A 15,209-nucleotide genomic window follows, 5' to 3' on the forward strand; every position below is an offset into this window, starting at 1 on the left:
ACATGGATCAAGTTGAGGGAGGCTGACTGAGAGGCAGACAACTGTTTTGTTCATTGGGATTCTGAGAAAGTGGGCTGTACTTTGAGAATCATGGTCATTCAGTGAAGTAGCCGCTCCCGGCCACCGCAGCCTCGACCTGCTGGGCTCCCACGATCCTTCCACCTCAGCCTTCCAGGTAGCTGGAACTACAGGCGCGCGCTACCACGCCCGGCTAATTTTTGATTTATTGGAGCGATGCGGTCTTGCCAAGTTGCCCAGGTGGGTCTCAAACCCACGGGCTCAGGCAATCCACTCACCTCGGCCTCCCAAGGTGCGAGATTACAGGCCAAGCCACCGAGCCTGGCTGCCACACAGTTCTAATTAAAGATTTAGGCATGGCAGTCTCACAGTGAAGGTTGGTACCCAGACGGTTTATCTTCCGTATAGAAAATCAAGATTTCCCAGATTTTGTAATGGCCATAATTTCGACTGCTTATCAAGTGTGACCATGACCAGAAAATGTCCTTTAAAAAATCAGGGTTTTGGGGTAACCCTTTCAGGTCCCCTCCAACTGTGGGAGCTTTCTGTCCTGTCCTCTCAAATTCTGCTTTCTCAAAAAAAAAATCAAGGTAGTCTTATTTTTTATTTTTTGAGTCCTTGCAAATTATTAAGGATAGCAAATCTATATTGAGAATCCACTGTGTGCCAGGCAACATTCTAAATGCTTCGTGTGTATTATTAACATGCAGACTGCTGAAAATAAATCCAGGAGGTAGGTGTTATTATTGTCTCATTTTCTGAAAAAGAAACTGAGGCACAACAGGTTAAATAACCGTCCAAGGTTATGCAGCTAATAAGTAATGGCATTATTCACAGAGTTTTTTATAAAAATTAGGAAATTCAATTTAGAGAAGAGGATTTATTTGAAAATCATGAGGTTATTTACGTATTAGGCATTTTTAAAGAAATGTTGGTTGTGGTAAGATAGATGTAATATAATATTTGCCATTGCAACCATTTTTATGTGTATAGTTCAGTAGTGTCAAGTACAAGCCAGGCTCAGTGGCTAAGCTTGTAATCCCATGCCTTTGGGAGGCTGAGGTGAGTGGATTGCCTGAACCTGCGGGTTCGAGACCCGCCTGGGCAACTTGGTGAGACCTTATCTCTACAATAAATCAAAAATTAGCTGGGCGTGGTAGCGCGCGCCTGTAGTTCTCGTGCCTTTGGGAAGGCTGAGGTGAAAGGATTGCTGGAGCCCAGCAGGTGGAGGCTGCGGTGGCCGGGAGCAGCCACAGCACTCCAGTCTGGGCGACAGAGTGAGACTCCAACTCAAAAAGAAAAAAAAAAAAAGTGCATTCTAATTATTGTGCAAATTATCTCCAGAATTCTTTTCATCTTGCAAAACTGAAGCTCTTTACCCATGAAACAATTAAGGAATTCCCCATTCTTCCCTTCACCAACCCCTCACAACCAATATTCTACTTTTGTCTCTGTGAATTTGGCTATTCTAGGCACATCATATAAGTGAAATCATGTAGTACTTTTCTTTTTGTGACTGGGTTATTTCACTTAACACAATGTCTTCAGGGTTCATCTATGTGGTAGTATGTGTTGGAATTTCCTTCCTTTGTAAGTCTGAGTAATATGTCAATGTATGCGTATACCACATTGTGTCTAACCATTCTTTGCTTAGTGGACACTTGGGTTGTTTCTACTTTTATCCCATGGTGAGTAATGATGCTATGCATATAGGTATATAAATATCTGCTCATGTCCTGTTTTCAATTATTTTAGGTCTATATCCAGAAGTGAAATTGCTAGATCATATGGTAGTTCTACTTTTAGTTTTTTCTTTTGTTTTGTTTGTTTTTGAGTTGGAGTCTCACTCTGTCGCCCAGGCTGAAGTGCCGTGGCACACTCATGGACACCCCAACATTGACCTGCTGAGTTCTGGTGATCCTTCCGCCTCAGCCTTCCAAGTAGCTGGACTACAGGCATGCGCTACCACATCCAGCTAATTTTTGATTTATTGTAGAGACGACAGCTCGCCAAGTTGCCCGGACTGGTCTCCAACCTGCAGGTTCAGGCCCTCCACTCGCCTTGGCCTCCCAAAGTGCTAGGATTACAGGCTGAGCCACCAAACCTGGCCTACTTTTAGTTTTTTAAGGAACTGCCATCTGCTATTTTCCAGAGCAGCTGCAAAAGTTTCCATTTCTCTGCATCCTCCCCAACACTAGACTTTCTGGTTTTTAGATAATAGACATCTTAATGAGTATTAAGGGGTATCACACTGTGGTTTTGATTTGCATTTCTCTAATGATTACTGCTATTGTGCATCTTTTCATATGATTTTTGACCCTTTGTATAGCTCCTTTGGAGAAATATCCATTCAAATAGCTTTCCCATTGTGTAATTGTGTTGTTTAGTTTTCTTGGTTGTTGTTGAGTTGTGGGAGATGTTTAGATATTCTGGATATTAACCCCTTATCCAATTTTTTAATCTGAAAACATCTGTAGATTGCCTTATCATTCTTTTGCTTTTGTGCTTTGATGTGCAGAAGTTTTAAATTTTGATGTAATACAGTTTATTTTTACCTTTGTCTTTTGTGCTTTTAGTAGCATATCTTGGAAATCTAATTGCTAAATCCAATATCACAGACTTTTCTCTTATTTTTTTCCTAAGAATTTTATAGTTTTAGGCCTTACACTTAGGTCTTTGATCCATTTTAACTTTTGTATGTGGTGTAAGGTAGGGGTCCAGCCTCATTCTTTTGAATATAGACATTTGGTTTTCCCACCACCATTGTTTCAACTTAGTAACTTTTTAAGTGACAAAAGTATCTGTATTCATGTTACTTTATCTAGTGATCACTCTTATAAATACAGTGTCATGTGTTTACACTCTTGATTTTATTTGTGAATTTTTAGTAGTTTCTATTTTATCTTATGTACTTACATAAGAACCTTTTCCGTTGTGCTGGACAATTTGCAGATTTCATAGACCTCTTTCTTAAAACGTTTACTTTTGTTGTTTCCTACATTTTATGTTCGGTCTCATTTCTAACTATATTATCCAAAGAACAAAATGGAATAAGATATTTAATAAAGAATTATGTTCCCTGTACATAATCTATTTCAGGTTCCATTTTAAAGTATTTGTTTTAGAAGCATTTTCATTCCCCAATTTTGTGACTTAAGAGATTTTGGGTCAGGATTATCTCTTCACAATAGTGGCAAATATGACTTTGTTTTAGCTTTATTTCCATTTGATTCTGTCTTTTCCACGCTTCTCCCCATTTTTTTATGTTCCTTTATTGTGTTTTTTTTCCTTTTTTTATTGCTCAAATTTAAGAAGTGCAACATGATGCTTTGGTGTGTGCATGTATGTAGTGAAATGATTATTACAGGTATAGAGTCCAAGGGGAAGCCTTTCCTCTACCCTCTGAAGGTTCACTGAAAATGAACTGTCAATAGACAGATTCATAGGAAAAAAGGGTATACAAACTTTAATCAATGTACATATGAACAAAGGAGCCATACACAAATTATGAAACTTTAAGGAGGAGCCAGATGGTTGATGCTGAAATACCCTATTGGTTGCAGAAAGGGACCTGGGATGTATACGGGTAAATGAATTTTAGGAGGAATGAAGAAATGTAAGAACAATGGCCTGGGACAAAGCTCCTCTGAGTTCTGGAAAAGGTGGCAGGAAAGTGAGGGACTGACTGAACTGTGAACAAGGTTGTATTCTTATGCAGGTAAAGTGCGCAGGTAATATTGTGGAGCTGTCCTTAGAAAAGGCGTGAAAAGTTTGTCAGGGCACTGTGATGACCTCCAGTCTTTCCTCTTCTCTGGCTGTTAATTTTTCTGGTTATTTGATGAGATTCCTAGGGAAGGAGTCATAAGACAGTTGCCTTTCTTTTGAAGAGAATTATTTTAGTCAGATAAGAGAATTCCAGACAGAGTCTCTCTTGGGGCTTTGAAAAAGAAAGAGTATCAGAGAGGCAGGGAAGCAGGAGAAGGCCAGAGAGACAGCTTGAGGTGGCTTCTTTAGTTCAGCATGTAAAAATGCCATATTTGGTATTATTGTTTTCTGAGCCCTGACGCAGGTGAGTAATTTAATGTATCCATCACCTTCCATAGTTACCTCTTTTTTGTGTGAGGCAAGATCACATAAAATCTGCTCTAAGCAAATTTAAAATATATAGTGCAATACTATTAACTATAGTCCTCCTGCCATACATTAGATCTCTAGATTTATTTGTCTTCTACAACTGCAAGTTTGGACCCTTTGACCTCTATCCCCCCATTTCCCCCAGTTCACACCCTTAGCAACACCATCCTACTCTCAGTTTCTATGTATTCTACTCCCCCTAGCCCCCAGGATTTCACCTGCAAGTGAGATCATGCAATATTTTTATTTCTATGTAGCTTATTTCACTTAGCATAATGTCTTTCAGGTACATTCACACCACAAATGGCAGTATCTCCTTTTTTTTTTTGAGTTGTAGGCTCACTCTGTCACCCGGCCTGGAATGCAGTGGCATACTCAGGCCTCCGTGGTCTTGATCTGCTGGACTCAGGTGGTCCTTCCATCTCAAGCTTCCAAGTAGCTGGAACTACAACCACTCACCACCATGCCCAGCTATTTTTAAAAAAAATTTATTGTAGAGATGAGCTATTGCCATGTGACCCAGACTGATCTCAAACCTGTGGGCTCAGACAATCCTCTTGCCTCAGCCTCCCAAAGTGCTGGGATTACAGATATGAGCCACCATGTCTGGCTAAGTATCTCCTTTATTTAAGGATAAGTAACATTCAAATATATATATGTATATTACAATGTATATTATATATTACTATTATATACATGTGTGTATATATGTGTATATATACACATATACAAATATATATGTGTATATATGTACACACAGATATATATGATAGTGTATAGTATATATATATGTGTGTATATATATATATATACACACATATATATCAGAATTTCTTATCCATTCAACCATCAATAGACACTTAGGTTGTTTCCACATCTTGGCTATTGTGAATAATGCTGCAGTGAGCATACGACTCCAGATATTTTTTCAACATACTGATTTCATTTTCTTTGGCTATATGCCCAAGAGGACTTGCTGGATTATTTGGTAGTTCTATTTTTAATTTTTTGAGAAACCACCATACTACTGTTCATAATGACTGTACTAATTTGCATTCCCACCAACAATGTACAATAATTCCTTTTGCTCCACATCCCCACCAGTATTTGGTGTTTTTTAAAAAATAGGCAATAGCCATCCTAACAGGTGTGAAGCGATATCTCATTGTGGCTTTAATTTGCATTTCCCCGATGACTGGTGAAGGTGAACGTTTTTTAATATACCTGTTGGCAGCCGGGCTCGATGGCTCAGCCTGTAATCCCGTGCCTTTGGGAGGCTGAGGTGAATGGATTGCCTGAGCCCGCGGGTTCAAGACCCGCCTGGGCAGCGAGACCTCATCTCTACAATAAATCAAAAACTAGCCAGGCATGGTGGTGCATGCCTGTAGTTCCGGCTACTTGGAAGGCTGAGGCGGAAGGATCGCCAGAGCCCAGCAGGTCGAGGCTGCAGTGGCTGGGAGCGGCCACTGCACTCCAGTCTGGGCGACTGAGTGAGACTCCAACTCAAAAAAATAAAATAAAATTAATAATAATAATAATAATAATATACCTGTTGGCTACTTATATGCCTTCTTTTGAGAAATGTCTCTTCACATCCTATTTTTAAAATCAGGTCATTTGGTTTTTTGCTGTTGAGTCGTCAGCACCATTTGTTAAAAGCCACTCCTCCACTGAATGGTCTTGGCATCTTTGTTGAAAATCATAAGACCGTATGTGTGAAGGCTAATTTCTGGGTTCTCTGTTCTTTTTCATATGTCAGTCATTATTCCAGCGCCACACTATTTTTATTACTTTAGTTTTGTAATAAGGTTTGAGATCGGGAAATGTGAGACCTTCCACTTTGTTCTTTTCAAGATTGTTTTGGTTACATAGGATTTTTGCAGATTCCATGTGAATTTTAAGATAAATTGTTCTATCTGAAAAAGCCACCATTTGATAGAGATTGAATTAAAACTGTAGATTGCTTTGGGTAGTATTGACATCTTAACAATATTAAGCCTTCCAATTCATGAACATGAATACCTTTCCATTTGTTTGTGTACTTAATTTATTCCAGCAATGTTCTATAGTTTTTTTTTTTAATTTCAGCAATATTTCTACAGCATCCTAATCTTTCACCTCCATGTTTAAGTTCCTAACTATTTTATTCTTTTTGGTACCATTATATGGACTTGTTTCTTTATTTTAGGGAGTCTTCATTGTTTGTGTACAGAAGCACCGCTGATTTTTGTGTATTGATTTTGTATCCTGCAACTTTACTGAGTTTATTAGTTTGTGTCTGTGGTATCTTTAAGGGAGTCTGCATAAAATACTGTGGCATCTTTTCAAAGAGATCATTTTACTTCTTCTTTTCCATTTGAACGGCCTTTTTGTTGTTGTTGCCTGATTGCTCTCATTTGGACTGCCAGTACTTTAAGTAGAAGAGGCCAAAGCAGGCATACTTGTCTTATCCCTAACTTTAGAGGAAAAGCTTTCAATTTTTCATCAAGTATGATGTTAGTTAGGGATTTTTCATATGTAGCATGGATCATATTGAAATGGTTTTCTTTCATTTCTAGTTTGTTAAGTGTTGCTATCAAAAAAGTGTGTTGAATTTTGCCCAGCAATCTTTTACATTAGTGGATATGATCAAGAGGGTTTTTTTCTTCATTCTGTTAATGTGTATTACATGCATTCATTTTCCTATGTTAAATCATCTATAGATTTTAGGAATAAAACTCACTTGGTCATACTGCATAATCCTTTTAATGTGCTGTTGAATTTGGTATATTAGTATTCTGTTGAGCATCTTTGCATCTATGTTCTGTCCCACGGTTTTTTTTAAGCTAGTATTTTATGGTCTGACCTTTGTATCAGGTTAATGCTAACCTCACAGAATGAGTTAGGAAGTGCTTCTATCTTTTCAAGTTTTTGGAAGTGGTTGAGAAGGATTGGTTTTAATTCTTATTTAAATGTTTGGCAGAATTCACCATTGAAGTCATCTGGTCCCGGGCTTTCCTTTGTTGAGAGGCATTTAATTATGGAATCAGTCTACTTGCTAGCTATAGGTCTATTCAACTTTTCTACTTCTTCATGATTCAGTCTTTGTAGTCATGTATTTCTATGAATTTGCTTATTTCATCTGTATTATTCAATTTGTTGGCATACAATTATTCATATTATTCTCTTAAAAACACTTTTATTTCTGTAAAATTGGTTGTAATGTCCCCTCTTTCATTTATGACTTTAGTTATCTGAGTCTTCCCTCTTTGTTCTTAGTCATATAGCTAAAGGCTTGTCAGTTATGTTGATCTTTTCCAAGAACCAATTCTTGGTTTCTCTTATTTTCTCTATTGCTTTTCTATTTTTTATTTCATTTATATCTGCTCTAGTCTTTTCCTTTATTAGCTTTGAGTTCTGTTTCCTTTATAATTTCCCTTATAGTTTATTCTTTGGAACATTGGTTGTCTAAAAATATGTTGTTCAATTTTCACCTATCTGTGAATTTTCTACTTTTCTTTCTGTTATTGACTCCTAGTTTCACACCATTGTGATTGGAAAAGATATTTTGCATAATGTCAGTCTTCTAAAATTTATTAAGGCTTGTTTTGTGGCCCAACATATAGGGTATCGAGGTCTCTTACTATTACTGTAGAGCTGTTCATTTCTTCCTTCAATTCTGTCAATGTTTGTTTCATATATTTTGGAGCTCTGATGTTTGGTGCATATATGGTTTATAACTGCTGTATCTTAGTGAATTCTTAGTGAACCCTTTGATCAATATTATAATGTTCTGCTTTGCTCTTATAACAGTTTTTGACTATTTTGTCTGATACAGGTATAGACAAGCCTGCTCTTTTTGGGTTACTATCTGCATGAAATATTTTTTGCTATCCATTCACTTTCAACTTATGTATGTCCTAAATTCTCAGATAAGTTTCTTGTAGGCAGCATATACTTGGGTTTTGTTTTTGTATCCTGCCTAAAACAGGATTTTTTAATATTTTTATTGGAGAGATTCATCTATTTACTCTTAAAGCAATTAGTTATGTATCATTTAATAATGAGGATACATTTTAAGGAATGTGTCTTTTTGCAGTTTCATCTTGTGAACACTACAGAGTGTACTTACACAAACCTAGATGGTATAACCTACTACACACCTAGGATATATGGTAAAGCTTAGCTTGCTCCTAGGCTACAAAACTGTACAGCATGTTACTATACTGAATATTGAAGGCAATTGTAGCACAATAGTATTTTGTGTATATAAAATTGAAAGTACAGTAAAAATACAGTATAAAATATATTTTTAAAAGTATACCTAGGCCCTTCATTCCTCCATCATTCAGGAAGGACGTTGGTGTTGAGGTTGACATACCTGTCAAAGACAATACCATGAGTTCCGGTGCTTTGACGAAAACTCAGATGCGTGGCCTTCTGGCCAAACGCCTGCGGTTTCATATTGCTGGAGCATTCGTTGTATCCCTGGGGGTTGCGGCTTTCTATAAGCTTGCTGTGACTGAACCAAGAAAAGAAGGCATATGCAGATTTCTACAGAAATTATGATTCCATGAAAGATTTTGAGGAGATGAGGAAGGCTGGTTTCTTTCAGAGTACAGAGTGATTTGGGAATATAAAGAATTTCTTTGGGTTGAATTACATGGAAGTTTGTCACAGAGCTGTGTTCCTGAACTATGAAACACGTTATGTGGGCTAAGTAGTAGTTTCTCTTGATAAATAAACAATTAACAAATACTTTGAACAGTAAAAAAAAAAAAAAGTATACCTAAATAGGGCAATTACCATAAATGGAGCTTGCAGGACTGGAAATTTCTTTGGATGAGTCAGTAGGTGAGTGGTAAGCAAATGTGAAGGCATAAGACATTAATACACACTAGTGTAGGCTTTATAAACATTATACACTCATGCTGAACTAAATTTATTTTTAAATTTTTCTTCATTAATAAATTAACCTTAGATTATTGTAGCTTTTTACTTTTTTAAAACTTTGTGACTCTTGTAAGAACACTTAGCTTAAAAAACAAACTCGGAAGCTTGTGGCCAGGGATCTCCTGGTGCAGCAGCTGGTGCCGCAGCTGCTCAACTTGGACCCTGGCAATTCCTGGGACACAGGTTTTTTTTTTTTTCTCTTTTGTTCTTCTCTTTTTTTTTCTTTAGTTTAAGAAGTGTGTGAATATATGTGTGAGGGTTGAATCTGAATTCCTTTGTTTGAGTGTTTTTTAAGGTCTTCCTCTTTTTCTTCTTCATTCATTTTGTGCTAGGCAGGTGTGTATGTTTAGTTTTCATGGATTTTTGTTGCTGTTTGTTTTATTTCACTTTGTTGTTATTCCAGTTTGTTTTGGGGTGTGTGTGTGTGTGTGTGTGTGTGTGTGTGTGTGTGTGTTCAATTGTTTTTTGTTTTGGTCTCTGCTTTCATTGTTCTGTTTTGTTTTGTTTTTAATTCTTGTCCTTCTTAATTTCATTCTATCTTTCTCTGTTCTCCTCATTGCTGTCACTGTATCTCGGACTCAGGGGGTACACCACTGCATTGTCATATAGAGTGGTGGTGGGGAGTGGGTCTCAGGGAACACATACCACAATCAGTGAACACTATAATTTGCAAGTAGTTTCTGAATTCTAACTCCCTATTCACCACCTTATTCCCCTTTCAAATCTACAAGAGACAGCAAAGCTTCCACCAACAGTCCTGTTTCAAAATAGAACAAATTCAGCGTCCACATCAGGTAAGAATAGATGGCTGAGTAAACATCAGAAGTGAAAGCCTTTCCCACTGACACTGAATAATAGAATTAAAGAGAAAAACAAGAGATCTGTCACAAATGAGGAAAAACCAATGGAAGACCACAGTTAATTTCAAGTGTAACAAAGAGAAAACTCCTAAAAAATCAGATCTCAGAACCCAAACAATGGAAGTCACCAACTGCTGGATACAGAATATGACGGGGATTATGGAATGGACGGAAAGAGTGAATAAGACTCAAGAAGGCCAAGCTGCAACAAAGAAAGAATTTTTAACAGATTTTGGCAATAAAAAATTTCATCCAGGAAATTAATAACAAGATGACAAGCATGGAAAGCAGAATTACTCTAGGAGAAGAAAGAATCTCAGAACTTGAAGACCAGAACATGAAATTAACCTGATCTGTAAAAAAGATAGAAAGAAGACTCAGAAAGAAAGAACAAAGCCCACAAGAGATGTGCGATTTTTTCAAGAGGACACGCTTATACCTGATTGGTATCCTAGAAGAAGAAAGAGAAATGGAGAACACTTTAGTGCAAGTATTCCAGGAGATAATCCAAGAAAACTTTCCCCATCTCACCAGAGATGTGACCAGACAAACACAAGAGATACAGAGAACCCTAACAAGACATCAAATGAGAAAACCTACCCCTAGACTCATAGTAATTCACCTACACAAAGTAGACACAAAAGAAAAAATCCTAAAGGCAGCAAGAGAGAAAGGTCAGACTACCTACCAGGGAAAACCAATCAGAATAGCAGCAGACCTATCAGCAGAAACACTACAAGCAAGAAGGGACTGGAGTCTAATACTCAAAGTCCTCAAAGATAAAGAACTTCGACCAAGAATTTCCTACCCAGTCAAACTCAGCTTCATCAGTGATAAAGAATTAAAATAATTCCCAGACATCCAATCCCTAAGAGATTATACAGCTTCCAGACCAGCTCTATAGGTGACACTTAAAAGGTATTAAGCACAGAAGAAAGAAAAAAAAGAATGACCACCCACTTCCCAAGACAACAGCAGAGCACAGAATCAGCAGAGAATACATTGCAACAACAAACTTGAAAACATATACATTAACCCCAAAGCCAAAAGAAAACAAGTAAACAAAGAAAAGCTTTATAAGAACTTCATGACAGGGATAAACAATCACATTTAAATAATCAGCCTGAATGTAAATGGACTAAATGCACCACTGAAAAGACACAGAATGGCAAACTGGATAAGAAATCATGACCCAATTATTTGCTGCCCCCTAGAAATTCATCTCACCACAAGGGATGCACACAGACTCAAAGTTAAAGGATGGCAAATGAGTTTCCAGGTAAATGGATCACAGAAACTAGGAATCATGATCTTAATATCAGACAAAACAACGTTTAAGCTATCAAAAACTTAAAAAGATACAAAAGGACGCTACATAATGATAAAAGTTGCAATCTATCATCAAGAAATATCCATCCTAAACATATATGCACCCAATACAGGAACACCAGCATTAATAAAGCAACTACTAAATAAACTAAAAAAAGATATTGACTCTAACACTATTCTAGTAGGGGACTTGAATACCCCACTTAACAGCTCTAGATAGAGCAACAAGGCAAAAAAAAAAAACAAGGAGATCCAGAACTTAAACTTGACACTTGACCGAATGGACTTAATAGATACCTATATATTAATCCACCCAACAACCACAGAATACACATTCTACTCATCACCACATAGAACATATTCCAAGATCGATCACATCCTTGGACACAAATCAAGCATAAACAAATTCCATAAGGTTGAAATCTTGTCATGCACCTTCTCAGACCACAGTAGAATAAAAATAAATATCAACACCAACAAAATTTTCCCAAAACCCACAAAGACATAGACACTAAACAGCATGATGTTGAACAACTACTGGGTCAACACTGAAATCAAAGCAGAAAATTAAAAGATTCCTGGAAACAAATGAAAATGAAGAAACATCTTACCAAAACCTCTGGATGCCATGATAACAGTTCTAAGAGAGGAATTTATCTTTCTCTGAGCACACATCAAGAAAATGGAAAGATCACAAGTTGAAAGCCCTAACAAATAACCCAAGGGAGTCAGAAAGAGAAGACAACCAAAACCTTAACTTGAGCAGAAGAATCCAAATCACCAAAATAAGAGCCCAAATATGGGACACAGAAGACAAAAATATCAGAGAAAACATCAAGAAGACCAAAAGTTGGTTTTTAAAATTTGAGACCAACGCCGGGGACCGCGGAGGCAGGGGTGGGTGTGAGACTGCCGGCTAGGCGCCGGGAGAGGTGGTCGGGGAATGGGCCGGAGGTGGGCGGGAGCGCAGGGCGCGGCCGGGGGCACGGGAGCGCGCCTAGGGCGCGACAGGAGTTGTGGAAGGCGCTTCAGTGAGGAAATGGACCAGTGTGTATAGCCATGGAATCTCCTTGCTAACCATCACCACCTGTTCTCCTTGGTGAGTGAGCCAGAGAGCGGCCAGGTAGAAGGAAACCAGGTCACCAGGAAGCTAAAGCAGCGAGCTGTGCTGTTAGCAATTCTCCTTGTCATCTTTATCTTCACCAAAGTTTTCCTGATTGACAACTTGGATACATCAGCTGCCAACCGCGAGGACCAGAGGGCTTTTCACCGAATGATGACTGGCTTGCGAGTGGAGCTGGAGCCCAGACTGGACCACACCTTGCAGTCTCCCTGGGAGATTGCTGCCCAGTGGGTGGTTCCTCGGGAGGTGTACCCTGAAGAGACACCAGAGCTGGGGGAATCGTGCAGGCCATGGCCACCAAGAAAATCATTAAAGCTGATGTGGGTTATCAAGGGACACAGCTGAAAGCCTTACTAATACATGAAGGGGGACAGAAAGTTGTCTTCAAGCCTAAGCGGTATAACCGAGACTGTGTGGTGGAAGGGGAGCCGTATGCTGGTGACAATAGACACAATGCAGAGGTGGCAGCCTTTCACTTGGACAGGATTCTGGGTTTCCGCCGAGCCCCCTTGGTGGTTGGCAGATTTGTTAATCTTCGGACAGAGATCAAGCCTGTTGCCACGGAGCAGCTGTTGAGCACATTCCTAACTGTAGGAAACAATACTTGTTTCTACGGGAAGTGTTATTACTGCCAAGAAACAGAGCCGGCATATGCTGATGGAGACACAATGGAGGGTTCTGTCACACTTTGGCTTCCAGATGTGTGGCCTCTGCAGGAACACCGACACCCGTGGGGCAGGACATATTGGGAAGGCAAACTGACCAGGTGGGAGTATGATGAGAGCTACTGTAATGCAGTAAAGACGTTCCCCTTATGACTCTGGCCACGCCTCTTGGACGTGATTGATACAGCTGTCTTTGACTACCTGATTGGCAATGCTGACCACCATCACTATGAGAGCTTTCAAGACGATGAGGGTGCTAGTGTGCTTATCCTTCTTGATAATGCCAAAAGCTTTGGGAACCCCTCACTAGATGGAAGAAGTATTCTTGCCCCTGTCTACCAGTATTGCATCATTCGAGTTTCTACCTGGAACAGACTGAACTACCCGAAGAATGGTGTGCTAAAGTCTGCCTTAAAATCTGCCATGGCCCATGACCCCGTCTCCCCAGTGCTCTCCGATCCTTATTTGGACACCATGGACCAGCGGCTCCTGAGTGTCCTGGCCACCATGAAGCAGTGCCCTGACCAGTTTGGGATGGACACTGTACTGGTGGAAGACAGGATGCCTCTCTCCCGCTTGTAATTCTCAACACAAAATAAGTGAAACTTCTTTTTACAAAGATAGAGAAACAGCACAATCAATTCCAAATGGTATGAGATGGGTTAGAAATGGCCAGCAGCAAGCTCTGGTGACAGGGGACCGGGTGGCCTTGGATGTCTTTGGTGTTTTCTGTAGTAGAAGCTAAAGCAAAGACCACATGTTTCAAAGCACGGAGATGTTCCTGGTGAGTCACCTGGCTTCCTCGGCAGTTGCCCATCCAGCATTGGGCATCGTGGTCTGGTCAGTCCTAACTCCCGTGCCAAAGGACAAACAGGTGTGATGCTTGGATAGGCGAATTCTGGGATTGGTTCTGGAGTGTGTGTTTTGAGTCGAGCCTGGCAGTCCTTTCTCCACACCTGTGGATTTTGTGGAAACACATTGCAATCTCTTGTGTCTTTTTTTTACCAGGATTAGTTAAATTGGAAAGCTTACTGCCTCCTATGGAGTGGCAGCAAATAAAACCTTACATTCCATTGAGCCAAATAAATAAATAAATAAATAAATATAAGATTTATTTAAATTTTAAAGATGTGGAGTACAGTTCATTGTTAGGTATACAAGCGTTGATTATGCAGGTACCCTTGTTGATGAAGTGTGCTCCTCCCTCCCCTAGCAGTTTTCCTCAGCTGCCGATTCCACACCCCCTCCCCTAGCAGTTTCCCACTACTGCCAATTCCTTTCTTACAGTATTATGATAATTGTTCAAAGTCCCAAAAAGCTGGCTTTTTTTAAAGAATTAACAAGATTGATGGACCCTTAGCCAGAATGACCAAGAAAAACCCCAAATAAAGACAATCAGAAATACAAAAGATCAAATCACAACTGATCCTGAAAAAATACAAGATTATCAGTGATTACTATGCATAGCTATATGGAAACAAACTGATAACCTAAATAAAATGGAGGACTTTCTGACATCACACAACCTCCCCAGGTTGAAACAAGAACATATTGAGACACTAAATAGACTCTGTCATACGAAAACTACCTACAAAAAAGGCTCAGGACTGGATGGCTTTCCAGCAGAATTCTAGAAAACATATACAAGGAGGAACTGATACCAATCCTATTGAAAATATTCCAGGCAATTGAGAAAGGTGGGATTCTCTCCAAATCATTTTAGGAAGCTAACATCACACTAATACCGAAACCAGGTAAAGCTCCAACAAAAAAGAGAACTACAGGCCAATATCCCTTATGATCCTAGATGCAAAAATCCTCAACAAGATTCTAGCAAAAACACATCTCAAAAACCATCCACCATGACCAAGTAGGCTTCATCCCCAGGATGCAGAGCTGGTTTGACATCTACAAGGCAATAAATGTAATGAAATACATCAACAGATGTAAAAGCAAGAACCACATGAATATCTCATTAGGTGCAGAAAAAGTTTTTGATAAAATCCAGCATCCCTTCTTGATATAAACCGTCAAACACCTAGATATAGAAGGAACATACCTCTAAATAGTAAGATACCTCTAAATACCATCTTCGATAAACCCACAGTTAACATATTGCTAAATGGACAGAAACTGAAAACATTTCCC

At 39.0% G+C, this 15,209-nt stretch overlaps 1 pseudogene; it reads left to right on the plus strand.

Annotated features, from left to right (window-relative positions):
* The first annotated feature begins 12,216 nt into the window (after nucleotides 1-12,216).
* LOC103267153 lies at nucleotides 12,217-13,643 on the plus strand (annotated as a pseudogene).
* The last annotated feature ends 1,566 nt before the right edge of the window (nucleotides 13,644-15,209 follow it).

The sequence above is a fragment of the Carlito syrichta genome, unplaced genomic scaffold (assembly GCF_000164805.1).
Source record: "Carlito syrichta isolate Samal-C Ts95f unplaced genomic scaffold, Tarsius_syrichta-2.0.1 Scaffold308000, whole genome shotgun sequence".
NCBI classification, from domain to species: Eukaryota; Metazoa; Chordata; class Mammalia; order Primates; family Tarsiidae; genus Carlito; species Carlito syrichta.